Consider the following 15175-nt stretch of genomic DNA (forward strand, 5'->3'; position numbering starts at 1 on the left):
GTTAATTTTAACACATTGCTTTGTGTTAAACTATTTAACACATTATGTGTTGTTTTTAACACATTATGTGTCATTTCGTGCTGATTTAGAGTTCATATAAATAAAAGGGACAACACAAGATGTGTTAAAACAACATAAAGTGTGTTGTTCTAAAAATAACACAGAGATGTGTTAAATTAAGGACAACACACTAGGTGTGTTGTCCTTAACTAGACACAAGATGTGTTAATTTAACACATTCGTTTTAAGAGTGTAGTAACACCAGTGACATTTTTAAAAATGGCTGCTGTAAGGTATCAAACCACATGTTTTCAATCATAATATTCTTACTTAATTAAGTAGTTTAATCCATTTGTATTCTATTTTTTAACAATTCTCTAACAATAAAGTAGGTCAAACTAGTGACTTTTTATTAAAAGCTTTATATAAAATCATGAGATACCTCATAGTTGACCTTATGAGGACAATAGGAAAATGCTGATATCTGAAAAGAGACAGTGCAACATTTTAAACAAGTGACCAACATCTACTTTCATTATATATTAGTGATGCACCAATTTTTGATGAATTTGAAACCATCGGCATATCGGCAATCGCATGAGAAAGGCCGATACAGATTGTTTATTAATTAACTGCTTAAAGAAATCCATTACATGTAAAAAAAAAAACGAGTTAATGTTGTTAATAAAATAAATGCTGAATAGCAAAACCCACCTTTGAAGGTTGTCATGCTGTCTTATTTTATACAACAGTTCTTTCTGGTTCTCGAATCTGATTGGCTAAGAGCTATACGATATTGTACTGATAACGGCACTGTAACCGCTTCACCTTTCGTATTATTCCGCCACCTAGTGAATGTCACGGTAGGAAAATCCATTGTTTTCCTCCGTGTCATGTTTGTGTGTGTGTGTTGCTCACTTACCCTGCCATGTGCTCGTTAGAGCAATCCCTTTCACCTGTGTGTTGATTGTCTCGTTCCAGCTGTCCATCATTACATCATCTCCATATATACTCACCTGACTTTCTGTTCCCTGCCAGATTCTATTGTTTGCTCAGTCTCCGTGTTGCTTGGTTGTTCCCTGTGCTTTGGATTACGTGTTTCAGTTTGGATGTGTATTGTCGTCGTCGTCTTCGTGTGGATGTTCCGTGTCAGTCTGGATTTCACCACTGCTCACCACTCCACCAACGTCGCACTCAAAGCACCAACTTCCACCGTAGTCATCGTCACCATTGCCACCAACAACACCGGACTGGATTACTTCCGCATTGACATTGAATACTCTCTCTTTGTTTATATTTAAATAAACATTGTTCTATTTTACACCTGCGCTTGCTTCCGTCTCTTACAAGTCATTACAGAAGAATCTGGCCAACATGGAAGCAGCAGGTGGTCAGCCAATCTCCGCGCTGGAGGAGTTTCTCCAGCGATCTCTGGCTCGTATGGATCATCAGGATCAAACCATCGAAGATATGCGGAAGGCCGTCCAGGTAATGGTGGCGAAGGTTTCCGAGCTCTCTCAGCGATCTCCGGACATCACGCCTCCCACTGCGCCACCCATGCCGCCCGCACCATCTTCACCTCCAGGGGGTAGTTTCATCCAGGAACCGAGACTGCCTATCCCGGAGAAATACGCCGGTGAGCCCAACTATTGCCGTACTTTTCTCTCTCATTGCTCTTTACACTTCGCCCAACAGCCCCGGTCTTTCTTCCTCGAGGAGACGTGGTGGCGTTTACGCTCTCGCTCCTCAAAGGCAAGGCTGCCCTCTGGGGGACGGCGGTATGGGAAAACAAGGACAGCTGTTGTTCCTCGTTCGCCTCGCTCGCAGAGGAGATGAAGAGGGTTTTCGACCGCTCCGTCGCCGGGAGGGAGGCCGCCCGTCTCCTCACGGATCTCCAGCAGGGGGAGCGGTCGGTCTCGGACTATGCCATCGAGTTCCGTACCCTGGCGGCGGAGTGCAGGTGGAACGAGGAAGCGCAGTGGGATCATTTCCTGCATGGGTTGGCGGATCGGATCCATCGAGAGATCATCACGGCGGAATTACCGAAGTCGCTCAACGGGTTGGTGGACTTGGCGATCCGGGTTGACGCACGCCTTTCCACCGCTGCCAAAAGGAAGACTCAAGGTCCGTCCCTACGTCAAGCGGAGTCCACGGATCCGTCCAACGAAGTTTCCGCCGGTGGTCTCTCAGATCCGGAACCCATGCAGGTGGGTCGAGCTCGGTTACCCACTATCAAGTACACCACGGCACCTATCACACTCATCACTTCCGGAAACCACACAGAGACTATTTCATTTTTTATTACTGACACTGCTCTCACCCCCATAGTTCTTGGACATCCTTGGCTTCATCTCCATAATCCCAGGATCGACTGGAAATTGGGTTCCGTTATCAGCTGGAGCGAGGAGTGTCATAAGTCCTGTCTTGTCTCTGCTTGTGTTTCTGTGTCTGAGTCTGTGTTTCAGGGGAAAGCAGTGGATTTGTCTACCGTGCCCGCGGAGTACCACGACCTGAAGGAGGTGTTCAGTAAGTCGCGGGCTGATTCTCTTCCTCCTCATCGTCCCTATGACTGTGCGATAGACTTATTGCCAGGTACGTTTCCGCCTAAGGGCAAGTTATACTCTCTGTCCGTTCCGGAGATGGAGGCCATGGAGAAATATATTTCTGATTCTCTGGCAACGGGGTTCATTCGCCCTTCCTCATCTCCAGCGGGGGCGGGGTTCTTTTTTGTGGGGAAGAAGGACGGATCTTTGCGACCTTGTATTGACTACCGAGGGTTGAACAACATCACGGTAAAGAATACTTATCCTTTGCCGTTGATGTCTTCAGCCTTCGAGAGGTTGCAGGGAGCGTCCGTTTTCACTAAATTGGACTTACGTAATGCATATCATTTGATTCGCATCAGGAAGGGGGATGAATGGAAGACTGCGTTTAACACCCCTCGTGGCCATTTTGAGTACTGCGTGATGCCTTTCGGTCTCACGAACTCGCCGGCAGTCTTCCAAGCACTCGTTAATGACGTGTTGCGAGACATGGTAGACCAGTTCATATATGTTTACCTGGATGACATATTGATTTTTTCTTCGTCTCTCCAGGAACATTTGCAACACGTACGACGAGTGCTTCTGCGGTTGTTAGAGAATGGGCTTTTTGTCAAGGCGGAAAAATGCGTTTTTCATGCACAGTCTGTTTCTTTTTTAGGACACATCATTTCGACTGAGGGTGTTCGCATGGATCCTGAGAAAGTTAAGGCTGTGGTAGATTGGCCATCCCCAGAGTCTCGCAAGGCCCTGCAGAGATTTCTGGGGTTCGCCAATTTTTACCGGCGTTTCATTCGCAATTTCAGCCAACTAGCCGCACCTCTGACCGCTTTGACCTCCCCTGGTTTGACGTTCAGGTGGTCAGACGCAGCTGAGGCTGCGTTTGCCAAACTGAAAAGCTGCTTTGTTTCAGCTCCCATTCTCGTTACCCCTGATCGTTCACGTCAATTCATAGTGGAGGTCGACGCGTCAGAGGTGGGGGTAGGAGCAGTGTTGTCCCAGCGCGCATCCTCAGACGGAAAGGTTCATCCTTGCGCGTATTATTCCCATCGTTTATCTCCTGCGGAAGTTAACTATGACATTGGCAATCGAGAGTTGTTGGCGGTCAAGCTAGCACTGGAAGAATGGCGTCACTGGCTTGAGGGGTCGGGTGAACCTTTCATTGTATGGACGGACCCTAAGAATCTCGAATACATTAGAACTGCCAAAAGACTTAACTCCAGGCAGGCTCGGTGGGCATTGTTTTTCGGACGTTTCGATTTTACACTTTCTTACCGGCCGGGTTCCAAAAACATCAAACCCGATGCTTTATCCCGTCTTTTTGAGCGTTCCGATCGTACTGCTACTCCCGAGCCCATTTTACCGGAGAAAATCATTATCTCCGCGCTCAGATGGGAGGTCGAATCGAAGGTTTTGACAGCCTTAGAAGGGGTAACGCCTCTGGCTCGCTGCCCACCGAACCGTTTATTTGTGCCGGAAGGGTTACGGTCAGACGTCCTCCAGTGGGGTCATGGTTCCAGTGTTGCTTGTCACCCAGGGGTTAGTAGAACTAGGTTTCTAGTCAAGCAACGATTTTGGTGGCCTGGTATGGCTCGTGACGTCCACGACTTCGTCTTGGCTTGTTCGGTTTGTGCCGTTGGTAAGACTTCCAATCGTCCTCCAGATGGGTTACTTTTACCGCTGTCTGTCCCTTCGAGACCCTGGTCCCACATTTCGCTAGATTTTATTACCGCCCTCCCACCCTCTAAGGGTAATACGGTGATTTTGACCGTAGTGGACCGGTTCTCGAAGGCGACCCATTTCATTCCCTTGCCCAAATTACCATCAGCCAAGGAAACAGCGGTAGCTGTCATTGACCACGTCTTCCGAATACATGGCCTCCCGACAGACGTGGTCTCTGACAGGGGTCCCCAGTTTGTGTCCAAATTTTGGAGAGAGTTCTGCAAATTGCTAGGGGCGACTGTTAGTCTTTCATCCGGGTTTCATCCCCAGAGCAACGGTCAAACCGAGCGAGCCAATCAGGACGTCGAAAGGGTGTTGCGATGTCTGGTTTCCAAGAATCCTTCGTCCTGGTGTCAGCAACTCTCAATTGTGGAGTACGCACACAATTCTCTGCCGGTGTCATCTACGGGCATGTCTCCATTTAAGTGTAGTTTAGGGTACCAACCACCTAATTTTGTCAGTACTGAATCCGAGGTGTCGGTTCCCTCCGCAAACGCACTAGTCCAGAGGTGCCACCGCACCTGGACCAGAGCTCGCAGAGCTCTGCTCCAGGCAAGGTCACGCACCAAGGCCAAGGCCGATCGCCACCGGTCGAAGCCTCCCCGATACGTCGTCGGTCAAAGAGTGTGGCTTTCAAACCAGAATATTCCGATGCGTTCCGTTTCGAATAAGCTTGCTACCAAATTTATTGTCCCGTTTTCTGTTCCCAAAATCATTAATCCTGTAACAGTGCGTCTTAGCCTTCCTCCTGCGTACAGGAGGGTTCATCCCGTCTTTCACGTTTCCAAAATTAAACCGGTGATTTTTTCCCGTCTTAATCCGCCTGCCCCGGTTCCCCCTCCGCCTCGTATCGTTAATGGGGAAACCACATATTCGGTTAACCGTATTCTGGACTCCAGACTGAGGGGACGCAGATTTCAGTACTTGGTGGATTGGGAAGGTTACGGTCCGGAGGAGAGAAGGTGGGTTCCTGCCCGGGACATACTGGATCACCGCCTTATTGATGAATTCAATCAGCAGGTAAAGCAGGCTGGGAACGCCGAGGGGCGTTCCTAGGGGAGGGGGTACTGTCACGGTAGGAAAATCCATTGTTTTCCTCCGTGTCATGTTTGTGTGTGTGTGTTGCTCACTTACCCTGCCATGTGCTCGTTAGAGCAATCCCTTTCACCTGTGTGTTGATTGTCTCGCTCCAGCTGTTCATCATTACATCATCTCCATATATACTCACCTGACTTTCTGTTCCCTGCCAGATTCTATTGTTTGCTCAGTCTCCGTGTTGCTTGGTTGTTCCCTGTGCTTTGGATTACGTGTTTCAGTTGGATGTGTATTGTCGTCGTCGTCTTCGTGTGGATGTTCCGTGTCAGCCTGGATTTCACCACTGCTCACCACTCCACCAACGTCGCACTCAAAGCACCAACTTCCACCGTAGTCATCGTCACCATTGCCACCAACAACACCGGACTGGATTACTTCCGCATTGACATTGAATACTCTCTCTTTGTTTATATTTAAATAAACATTGTTCTATTTTACACCTGCGCTTGCTTCCGTCTCTTACAAGTCATTACAGTGAATGGAGGTCCTAAGCAGGCTCATCTCTGAATGGAAAAACACAGACGCGCTGTTTGTCTCACTCTCCGTTTGTCTCATTAGTTTACTAGCTCATAAATCAGTCTGTGAATCCCCAATCAGAAGTATTATTCCGTCAAAGATCAGCGCTCTTGGATGTTACGTTAAAGTTAATGGGAGAAATGTCTTGTCACATCGTGTGGACGATTAACACTTGGAAAGAGGAATATAAACACTCGTTTTTTTATGTAGCTATATCTTTTATCAGAACGCGAAAACGCCGTGGAACTGCAGGTAAGCCCCGCAGCTTTTAAATGTGGACATTGATCATTTACTTTATCGTGACGTGACTATTAAAACATGTTATGAGATATCGCCACTGGTATATTTATAAGCAGCATGCAAAAACATATCTCTGACACTTATAAAAAACCGTTTTGTATAGTACTGACAAGAACAAAGTTTAATAATAATAATCGAGTGCTCGTATCACGTTAAGAATAAATGAGAAAGCAATAGTAACGTTACACAAGTATAGTTTTATTAACTTTTACCTCGCGCCAAAACAATAACAACACAAAAGACACTAAATATGAATAAAAAAACAAGTACAAGTTTGATCATGACCCCAAATACTGCTGATTTGATCTCATTTTGACGATCATAAACAAACAAGGCCAACATGAGAGCCAGGGTATCCCTGTCAGAGATGTAGCCCAGAGAGGGCGGTGGTCAGCGGGGCGAGTGAACACTGATGTCCGCTCATGCTTTGGTTCTCATTCGTACCGAATCTCACTAAGCAAACGTTCAAACAGGCGCTATCTTTACTAATCGACTGCAGATTTAAATATAATACAGATACATTCTCGACTGAACTAATCTTAAAACTACACTTTGTGACCAAGAAACGGTAATATAAAGAAACGGCTTTTCCGTCCATTGAGTTGTTATGAGCTTCAAAGCAGCCGAAAGTTTTACCTGTCATTAAGGCCGCCCTCAAATCCGTGGCGGAAGAAGTAATTCTCAAACAAAGAGGCTTTTAAAATTACTCCGTTGTTGTTTTCTAGTTTTCGTTTTTCAAACGTGTGCCGTCGAACTGTTGTATAAAAGCAATATCGCTCTCGGAGTTGTGCGATATAGCTCTATATCATCACGGCTGTGATTGCCTCTGGCCTAATCACAGCCGTGATGATATAGAGCTATATCACACTCCTACTTGAGCGATATTGCTTAAATATTTGTTTTAGCTTAATTTGTGCGTCTCTTATTATGTTGGTCAGTTGAATGTTAATTAGATCAAAACCATGTTCAGTAAAATTATTTGATGCAGAAATAAACTAGCTAATAGACCAACTGTATAGTATTGTATACAAGTGTTTAATATCGGTATCGGCATCGGTATCAGCCAGAAGTTGTCTGTTTAAATCCTATCTATGTTATATATTTTAAAATATTTATTCACATTTTTATGCCATTTACATTGTATATTTGATAGTTGTGTATTATTAGATTTTAAATGGTTATGTAATATTATCTGAAATTTGTGCGCCTTGCCTTTTTTATTTTATTTTTGTACTGTATTACAAATTTGAGTGTCATAAATGTACATTTGTTCCTAAATAAAAAAAAAGATTTTAAATGGTGGAATTTTTTTTTTTTTGACTTAATAAACCATTTTCCCTCATTATTATTTTGTGGCACTTGGAATTCTATATAATTAGTTAAAAGCAAATAATGACACGTTGATGACGCAAGAAAGTGTAATTGTTCAAATAACATAGTTTAAAGTATTAAGTATGGTAAATTGCTCTAATGTGGGAAATTTTTTGAATTTCAGACTTTTGTGAAATGTGCTTCCTATTTGGTGATTGTTCTACCGTCATATATGACATTTGCGAGGTCATGCGATTTTTGTGATGCAGAAGTTACTGGCATTTATGTAAGCTATTTTTGGAGGACCTAGAAACGACCTTACTGTATGTGTATCCTTAACCCTTAAGTGTTTTTCAAGTGTAATATTTTTGTAAAGGCTAGAGACAGATAAAAATGGAAATAGGCTATCTATAAAATGCCAAAAATGCGGTAAAATCCTGTTACTTAATAACTTCAGTGTCAGTCAGTGGAAAAAAATGGATGTCGGATATTAGTGTTGTGCATACTGCAAGTTTGCGGTATAGAAAGTTGGTCATCAGCTAACAATGACAATGAGGAAGTGGGTGGAGCAGGAGGGGGACTGAGGAGACTCAATCTCAGCACTATACTAAAAAAAGGTGTGCTTATGATTAATGACATTGTGTATTGAGTTGGAGTGTGATGAGTCTAAGAATTTTTTGAAGAAATATCTGTACTGTTTCTCTATGTTCACATTAATTAATTTGTCATTTCCACAACACCCTGTCATTTCCATCACCACAGACATTTTTTTTTAATCATAAAAAGTTATCACACATTAAAAATGTATTATTTATTATAACTGTATACCACAATTTATGAGATCATTAATATAACAGTTCATGTTATTTATTTTCTAATAAGCTCTTACCCAAATCAATTTTAAATTTCAGTGTGTGACAGGTGAAAAGTTCAGCATTTGGTCATAAGGACAGTTAATTTATCTCATTGACAAATGTATAATTATTGTACATTGTTGACAGAATGGAAAATCTACATACAAAAATTATCTTAGACCATTTTGGAGTGGCATAGTTATAATATTTTTTAAATAACAACTGTATATTGAGATGTGGTGGAAATTATATTTGTTCATTTGCAGGTCTGAATTTTTTTTTATTATTAACAAATTCTCTTGAATCTAAGTTTGTCCTCTTACAGACCTTAAAATTAGACAAATTTTTTAAACTTATCAGACTGTGTTATGTGACTTTTAAGCAAGTTTTTTATATTCAAAGTCACAAGGCTGCAAGTGCCCCTAGTTGAAGAAACCTCCTAATCAAGCTTATAAATTAATTGTCTATACGAGCGTAATATGACTCATCTAGATGGGAAATTGTATACATTTTATCAAGTCTATAATTTGCATAAGATTTTGGTTCCAAAATGCAATAAATCTATTTTGACTAATTTGGGTAAAAATGTGTTTTCTATACCAAGAAAATGACAAGATGAAAACCACTATTTTCCGTTACAAATTTTCACGTAGCATCTTTAGGTTATAATAACATTAAAAATTCTAATCCATCATTTGATTTCCAAAGATTTATTATAAAAACTGATAATTTTTTTCTGCAAAATGCATTAATTCCATAACCTATTTTTTTTCAAAATGCTATAAATCTATTGAATCAATATATAAATTTACATTCATCTTTGGCATATGGATTTAGTTGGCTAGTGTCATATTAAGAACACCGTCATTGCTGCGTTATCCTTGGGACATCGTGGCTGAACCTTTTTTGACAGCGATCAGCAGGCCCGGATTAAGAATTTGGAGGCCCCTGGGCACAATTTCTTGTAGGCCCCCCCACGCACACAATCAAACTATATATATATATATATATATATATATATATATATATATATATATATATATATATATATATATATATATATATATGGTTCTTTTTGTTAGAAACACCTCTAATTTTACAGGATTTACACTGACACATTACAGCCGGTGATCATACCTGTAGGACAATACCAATACATGTAGATATTTTTGTTGCAAGCAGGGACCGGACCTGCACAGAGACCTGCACAGGGGGCAGATGCTCAAGTGAAAAAAGGGCACTTCTCTAGGCCTAATTCTTTTTTAAACAAAAGATTAAATATATTGACAGAACTTCCTTATTTTAATTCCTTCACACACACCCAACTGTTTCATACTCTACAGATTTCTACAAAATACAAAATAATCAGTTCACACAAAGTGTTTATCACAAGAACAGAAGACAGCAAATGATACTGCCAACAATGTGCATGTTTTCTGTTCTACTAGTTTCAAATATATTTAGAATAAATGACTGCGCCAAGGAGAGGGTACAGTTTCACTAATAATGTGTTTGTTTATTTTGCACGTGGTAGTAAATCTTTTTAATTCTTTTGGTGTTAAAATAACACATATTTACACTAAATTAAAAAAGGAGGGTTACTGCTATATTGTTAATATCACAGGAAAAATGCTCCAAAAAAGTGGGGAAAAAACTACAGACAGATTGACAAAATAAAAAATAAAGCAACTGAAACAGTTTAAAAAAAGTATTGAACTTTAAACTAAAACCTGTTACTATTGGCTTATCTACACTTTAGAAAACGTATTATGAGTCATGTTAGCAAGACAACAATTGTCTTTTGGAGCTGTAAAACTGAGGTACTGGTAGTTATGTCATTTGATCTCCACTGACTTCCCCACAAGTCAAGAAAAACACAGCTGGAATACGACCTGTGTGAAGAGCTCCTGCCTACCTGTCTGTCTGTTGGCGATGTGTGTTTCACTGTTGCGCACAGATGCAGAGGAGGAAGGGCAATCTGGGCAAATACGACAAACTTTCCCCATCTGTCTTTGTCGCGCGCGCGTTCCCGCGCAGCTTCCAAACCACGGACAAGCGCGGACGGCTCCGTTCGACACATACGCAGTACAAATGATTTCTTATACAAATTATTACTTTACCAGGCTGTCAGAGCAGCAGTGATTCGCGTCATTTACAGGACATTCACATATTGAGGATAAATGAAGAAAAGTAATGGATTGTCTGATAAATCAACTGTGCACTGCTGCTTTTCTCACTCATTACGAACTTAAACTATGAAGACTACTGCCACCCACAGTCCGCTCGATTCAGCGCGGGATTATTTGCGCTTTAATAGTTAATCTTAATAATTAACAATTAGATTTTACATTTTATTTTCTCCCGTCGCTTGGGCCCTGACTGCGCGTGGGCCCCTGGGCAAGTGCCCATAATGCCCATTGGGTAATCCGGCCCTGGCGATCAGCTGTTAAATGTTTTGGTTCTGCTCGATTTTTGTTAACTTTGCGTAAAATAATGGAAAGTTTTTCATAAAATCCCCTGAGATCATTGTGTTAGCATGACAGAAGCTTAATGCTGTCGTGTGAGAACAAACAACAGCCAGCATTTTTCCATCTCCCGAATGCCTCTCGCGTAAATTAATAGATTTTGATGGCTTATGTTTCTTCCCCGTCACAAAAAACCACCACGGGTTTATCAATGCCATAAAAATTACTATTTTGTTTTTGTTTGTTTGTTGATCACAAAGTATAAAAAAGATGAGGAAAACTAGGAGGCCGTGTATTAGACCCCGAAGCCGTTTGTTTTGAGAATAATGGCTGGCTGATGAAGTTATTGGCTGGCTAGCCGGCTCAGCCGAAACCTAAATGGCTGCTGCAGCCGCCAAACTTTTCATAGCTGCAAATGGCTGAAGCTGCCAAATGTCTACAGATGTCTACGTTATACTGATTAACAGTGTTGGGAAAATTACTTACAAAGTGTAATACATTATATATTACAAATTACTGTAATTTGAAAGTAATTAGTTACATTACAATATTACTGTCTCTGAACTGTAATCAGTTACATTACTTTTGAGTTACTTTCATCAAAATAACAGAAGTATGACTAGGCATTAAAAAATGTTAAAATGTAGTTTATTGCTGCTTATAAATCTAAAAGTTATGTGTTGGCCCTCGAGCTTTGAATAGGCACAGTGAAGACTTATGGCAAAATACAATAACTGTCAGAATTATAAACATAGACAAATGATCTGGTAAAAGTGGTAAATTATGGTACACATAACCAAACACAATAGACCTAGAGCCCACTATAATGCTACCTATAGACTAATAACTGGTTGCTGTTTGTAATAAAACGGTAGATAGCATAGCAATAGCCTAGCAATCTATTATGTATCTGGACTGTAACCATAGGAACATTAGCTTACCTTGTCATTGTTGGTGTGATATGGATTTTACTGGCAAGCTTTTTAAAAGTCTCTTTACTTCTGGGGTTCAAGCAGCACAGGAGACCGATAGAAACTTTCTGTTGATTTTACTTGCTCTCATTCGCAGAATTATGCGTGTGCTGCGCTACCGGACCTGATTGCGACCACTTTAGTCAATGTTATGCCGCGCGCGGACTTCCCAGAAACGGTTCTTATAAGAAACGCGTCTATATTTGACTTCACCGATTCCAAATCGCAGTTCCAATACAAAATTAACAGACATATTACAAACGTAATTTTACCCGCAGCTTTTTCCTGTGTGGATGCTGGTCGCGCGCATTGGTCAAAAATAAAAATAACACGGTCTATTTTTGAAATGCATTGTTGTGACGCGCACCTTATTAATGCATCGCTTCTTCTGTACGGAAAACGAGCAATTTTAATTTCCCAATCTGAAGACTGCAGCCTCCGGAGGTCGCATTTTTACACTGCCTACGTCATCAACACTGTCTTATTTCAAAATATCAACAATTATAAAGTTTATTCTTATTATAAGTTAATCGTAAATTGTTGTAATATGCGTATGGCTTGCGAATGTAATGCTCAGTTAACTTAAATAAACCAGGCTTGATGACGTATGCAGCCTGCATATGCGACCTCCACAGGTTGCAAGTTGCAACCCCTCTGTGTATTGTAGCAACGAGCGAGCAGAAGACTGTGCTGTTATGAAACCAATCGGAAAATGGATCTCGTGTATTGTTTATATATTTCGTGTGTGTATGTCTCTATGTGATAGAATTATTATTTGATTGCAAATAATTCTAGCCGGCTCAGCCAAACTTTATCAGCTGGCGGCTCAATTTGGCTGAGGAAATTATTGGCTGATGGCGGCTGAACTTCTAAATGGCGCAAATGGCGGCGCCTGGCGGCGGCTTCAGGGTCTACCGTGTATTCAACGCGCCGCCATTATTGTTTACATTGCGTGCAAGTGCGCTGTGATTGTCACGACTGGTAACAGGAGTGAGGACGCAAGTGCAGGGTTCACCATGAAATAAATAACATTTATTAACAGAACGTAAAATAAAACAACAGGCGGGTAAACTCAGGAACATCTAACAGAAGGAACAGGAACAGACATGAACACAATGACAATGACAATGATCCGGCGACACGTGAGAACCAGACAGCAGTATAAATACACAACACTTAATAGGGAACAGGTGTGATGAATCAGTCCATGAATTGTCCAGGTGACGTAATCGGAGACACACAAAACATGACACGGATCACCGTGACATGACCCCTCCCTCTAAGAGTGGCTACCAGACACTCACATGAACAAAACAAACACAAAAGTCTGGTAGCAAAAGTCCAAGGGAGATGTGGAGGGCTTGAGGACCCTGGCGATGCCGGCAGCCGCCGGGACGAAACCCACAGGCCGGTGGGCCGGACTGCGCCAGGAGAACCGGAGCGATCGCTCCGAGAATCGAGGCAGACGAATTACCCCCCTCCTGGGAATCGCCGACGATCCGATGCCCCCCGGAAGTCATCTCCCGTCCCCTCGCGGAAATGGGGACCCTCACCTCGGTGGCCACCCCGGGGAAATGGTCGGGCGTGGTCCGTTCCGGATCCCCCTACGAGCGGGACGGTGGTCCTCCGAGGGACCGTCGACGACGACGACTCAACCGTTGGGGGACCGCCTGGGCCGGTCCTCCTCCCGCAGGCCCGCAGGAGTGAGCGATCGCTCACGGTGGTCCCCAAGAGACATCGGGGCTGGTGGAGAATGAACCCCGATGTCACTACTCCCCCTCGACGAAACTCCTGGGGGAGCCGCCCTCCGTGAACCCGCTGCGTCCAGTTAGGCCGGATCATTCTGTCACGACTGGTAACAGGAGTGAGGACGCAAGTGCAGGGTTCACCATGAAATAAATAACATTTATTAACAGAACGTAAAATAAAACAACAGGCGGGTAAACTCAGGAACATCTAACAGAAGGAACAGGAACAGACATGAACACAATGACAATGACAATGATCCGGCGACACGTGAGAACCAGACAGCAGTATAAATACACAACACTTAACAGGGAACAGGTGTGATGAATCAGTCCATGAATTGTCCAGGTGACGTAATCGGAGACACACAAAACATGACACGGATCTAGGGTGACCAGACGTCCCGAAAAATTCGGGACAGTCCCGAAATCTAAGCTGCTGTCCCGAATCCCGAATCCAGCTCTAATTGTCCCGAAAATCATACTGAAGCTAAATCTTAATCCGAATCCCGCTTTAATTTCCCCGAATATTATACTAAAGCAAAATCTTGAGTAGCAGTTGTCTGATAAAACATGAGCGAGGAGGTTTAAGTCATCCTGCAGCCAGCCCCCGCCGGCTGCCCATTGGCTGCAGCCTGCCGCCGCCGGCTGCCCATTGGCTGCAGCCAGCCGCCGCCGGCTGCCCATTGGCTGCAGCCACCCGCCGCCGGCTGCTCATTGGCTGCAGCATCTTGTTTTTATACTGTAGGCTCTCATTGTGCTGGCAGCAGTTAAAACCTCCGCGAAATATGCTGACGTTGTATTGTTTTTATTAATGTATCTTATCCATCTATATGCACAAAGACAATAGGACCTTTTTGTTTTATAGAGTTGATTAAGAGAGCGAAAGTTGCAGCAACCGCGAGGACAGTTGAAAGTGCAGGCAGTGACAGTCAGTCGCGTGAAGGAGTCAGATTGGTCGAGGGCAGGCAAGAAACTTTGTTAAAAAAAATACTTCTATACGTATTATATAAATTTATACGCATATGTACTTATATTAATAAAAATAGGATTAGTTCAGTAACTTCAGTTTGAAATTCCTTATTTTTATTATAAAATAAAGAAAACTATTATTGTATGAACTATTATTGTATAAAGTATAAAATACTATACGTATTATATAAATTTATTTATATGCATATGTACTTACATATGATTGATTCCGTTTGAAATTCATTATCTTTTATTATTAAATAAAATTAATAAATAAAACTATTATTGGATGACCCCCCCCCCCTTTACGTCTGCACCCCCCCCCCCGTCCCGAATTTCAGCCAATCTCATCTGGTCACCCTACACGGATCACCGTGACAGTGATTGGTTAAGCGGATTTATTGCATTCCGAGAGAAGGTGGACTGGCGTTTGTCACAGTGTGAAAAAAAAGGAGAAAAGATGGGCGGATATTGGATTTTGCGTAAAATGAAGAATTTACTTTTTAATACTGACCTGATTCAGGTACAATACTGATTTTGGCGGTAATTGATTACTGTATGATTACAAAGTTCAATTGAAACAGGTTTGTAAGACACATGCTACCAAATCAGTTTGTGAAACTTTTCATACAGTAAGGTCATTTGTAGGTCCTCCAAAAATAACTTACATGAATGCCAGTAACT

This window comes from Misgurnus anguillicaudatus, chromosome 12 (genome assembly GCF_027580225.2).
Source record: "Misgurnus anguillicaudatus chromosome 12, ASM2758022v2, whole genome shotgun sequence".
In the NCBI taxonomy this organism is placed as follows: Eukaryota; Metazoa; Chordata; class Actinopteri; order Cypriniformes; family Cobitidae; genus Misgurnus; species Misgurnus anguillicaudatus.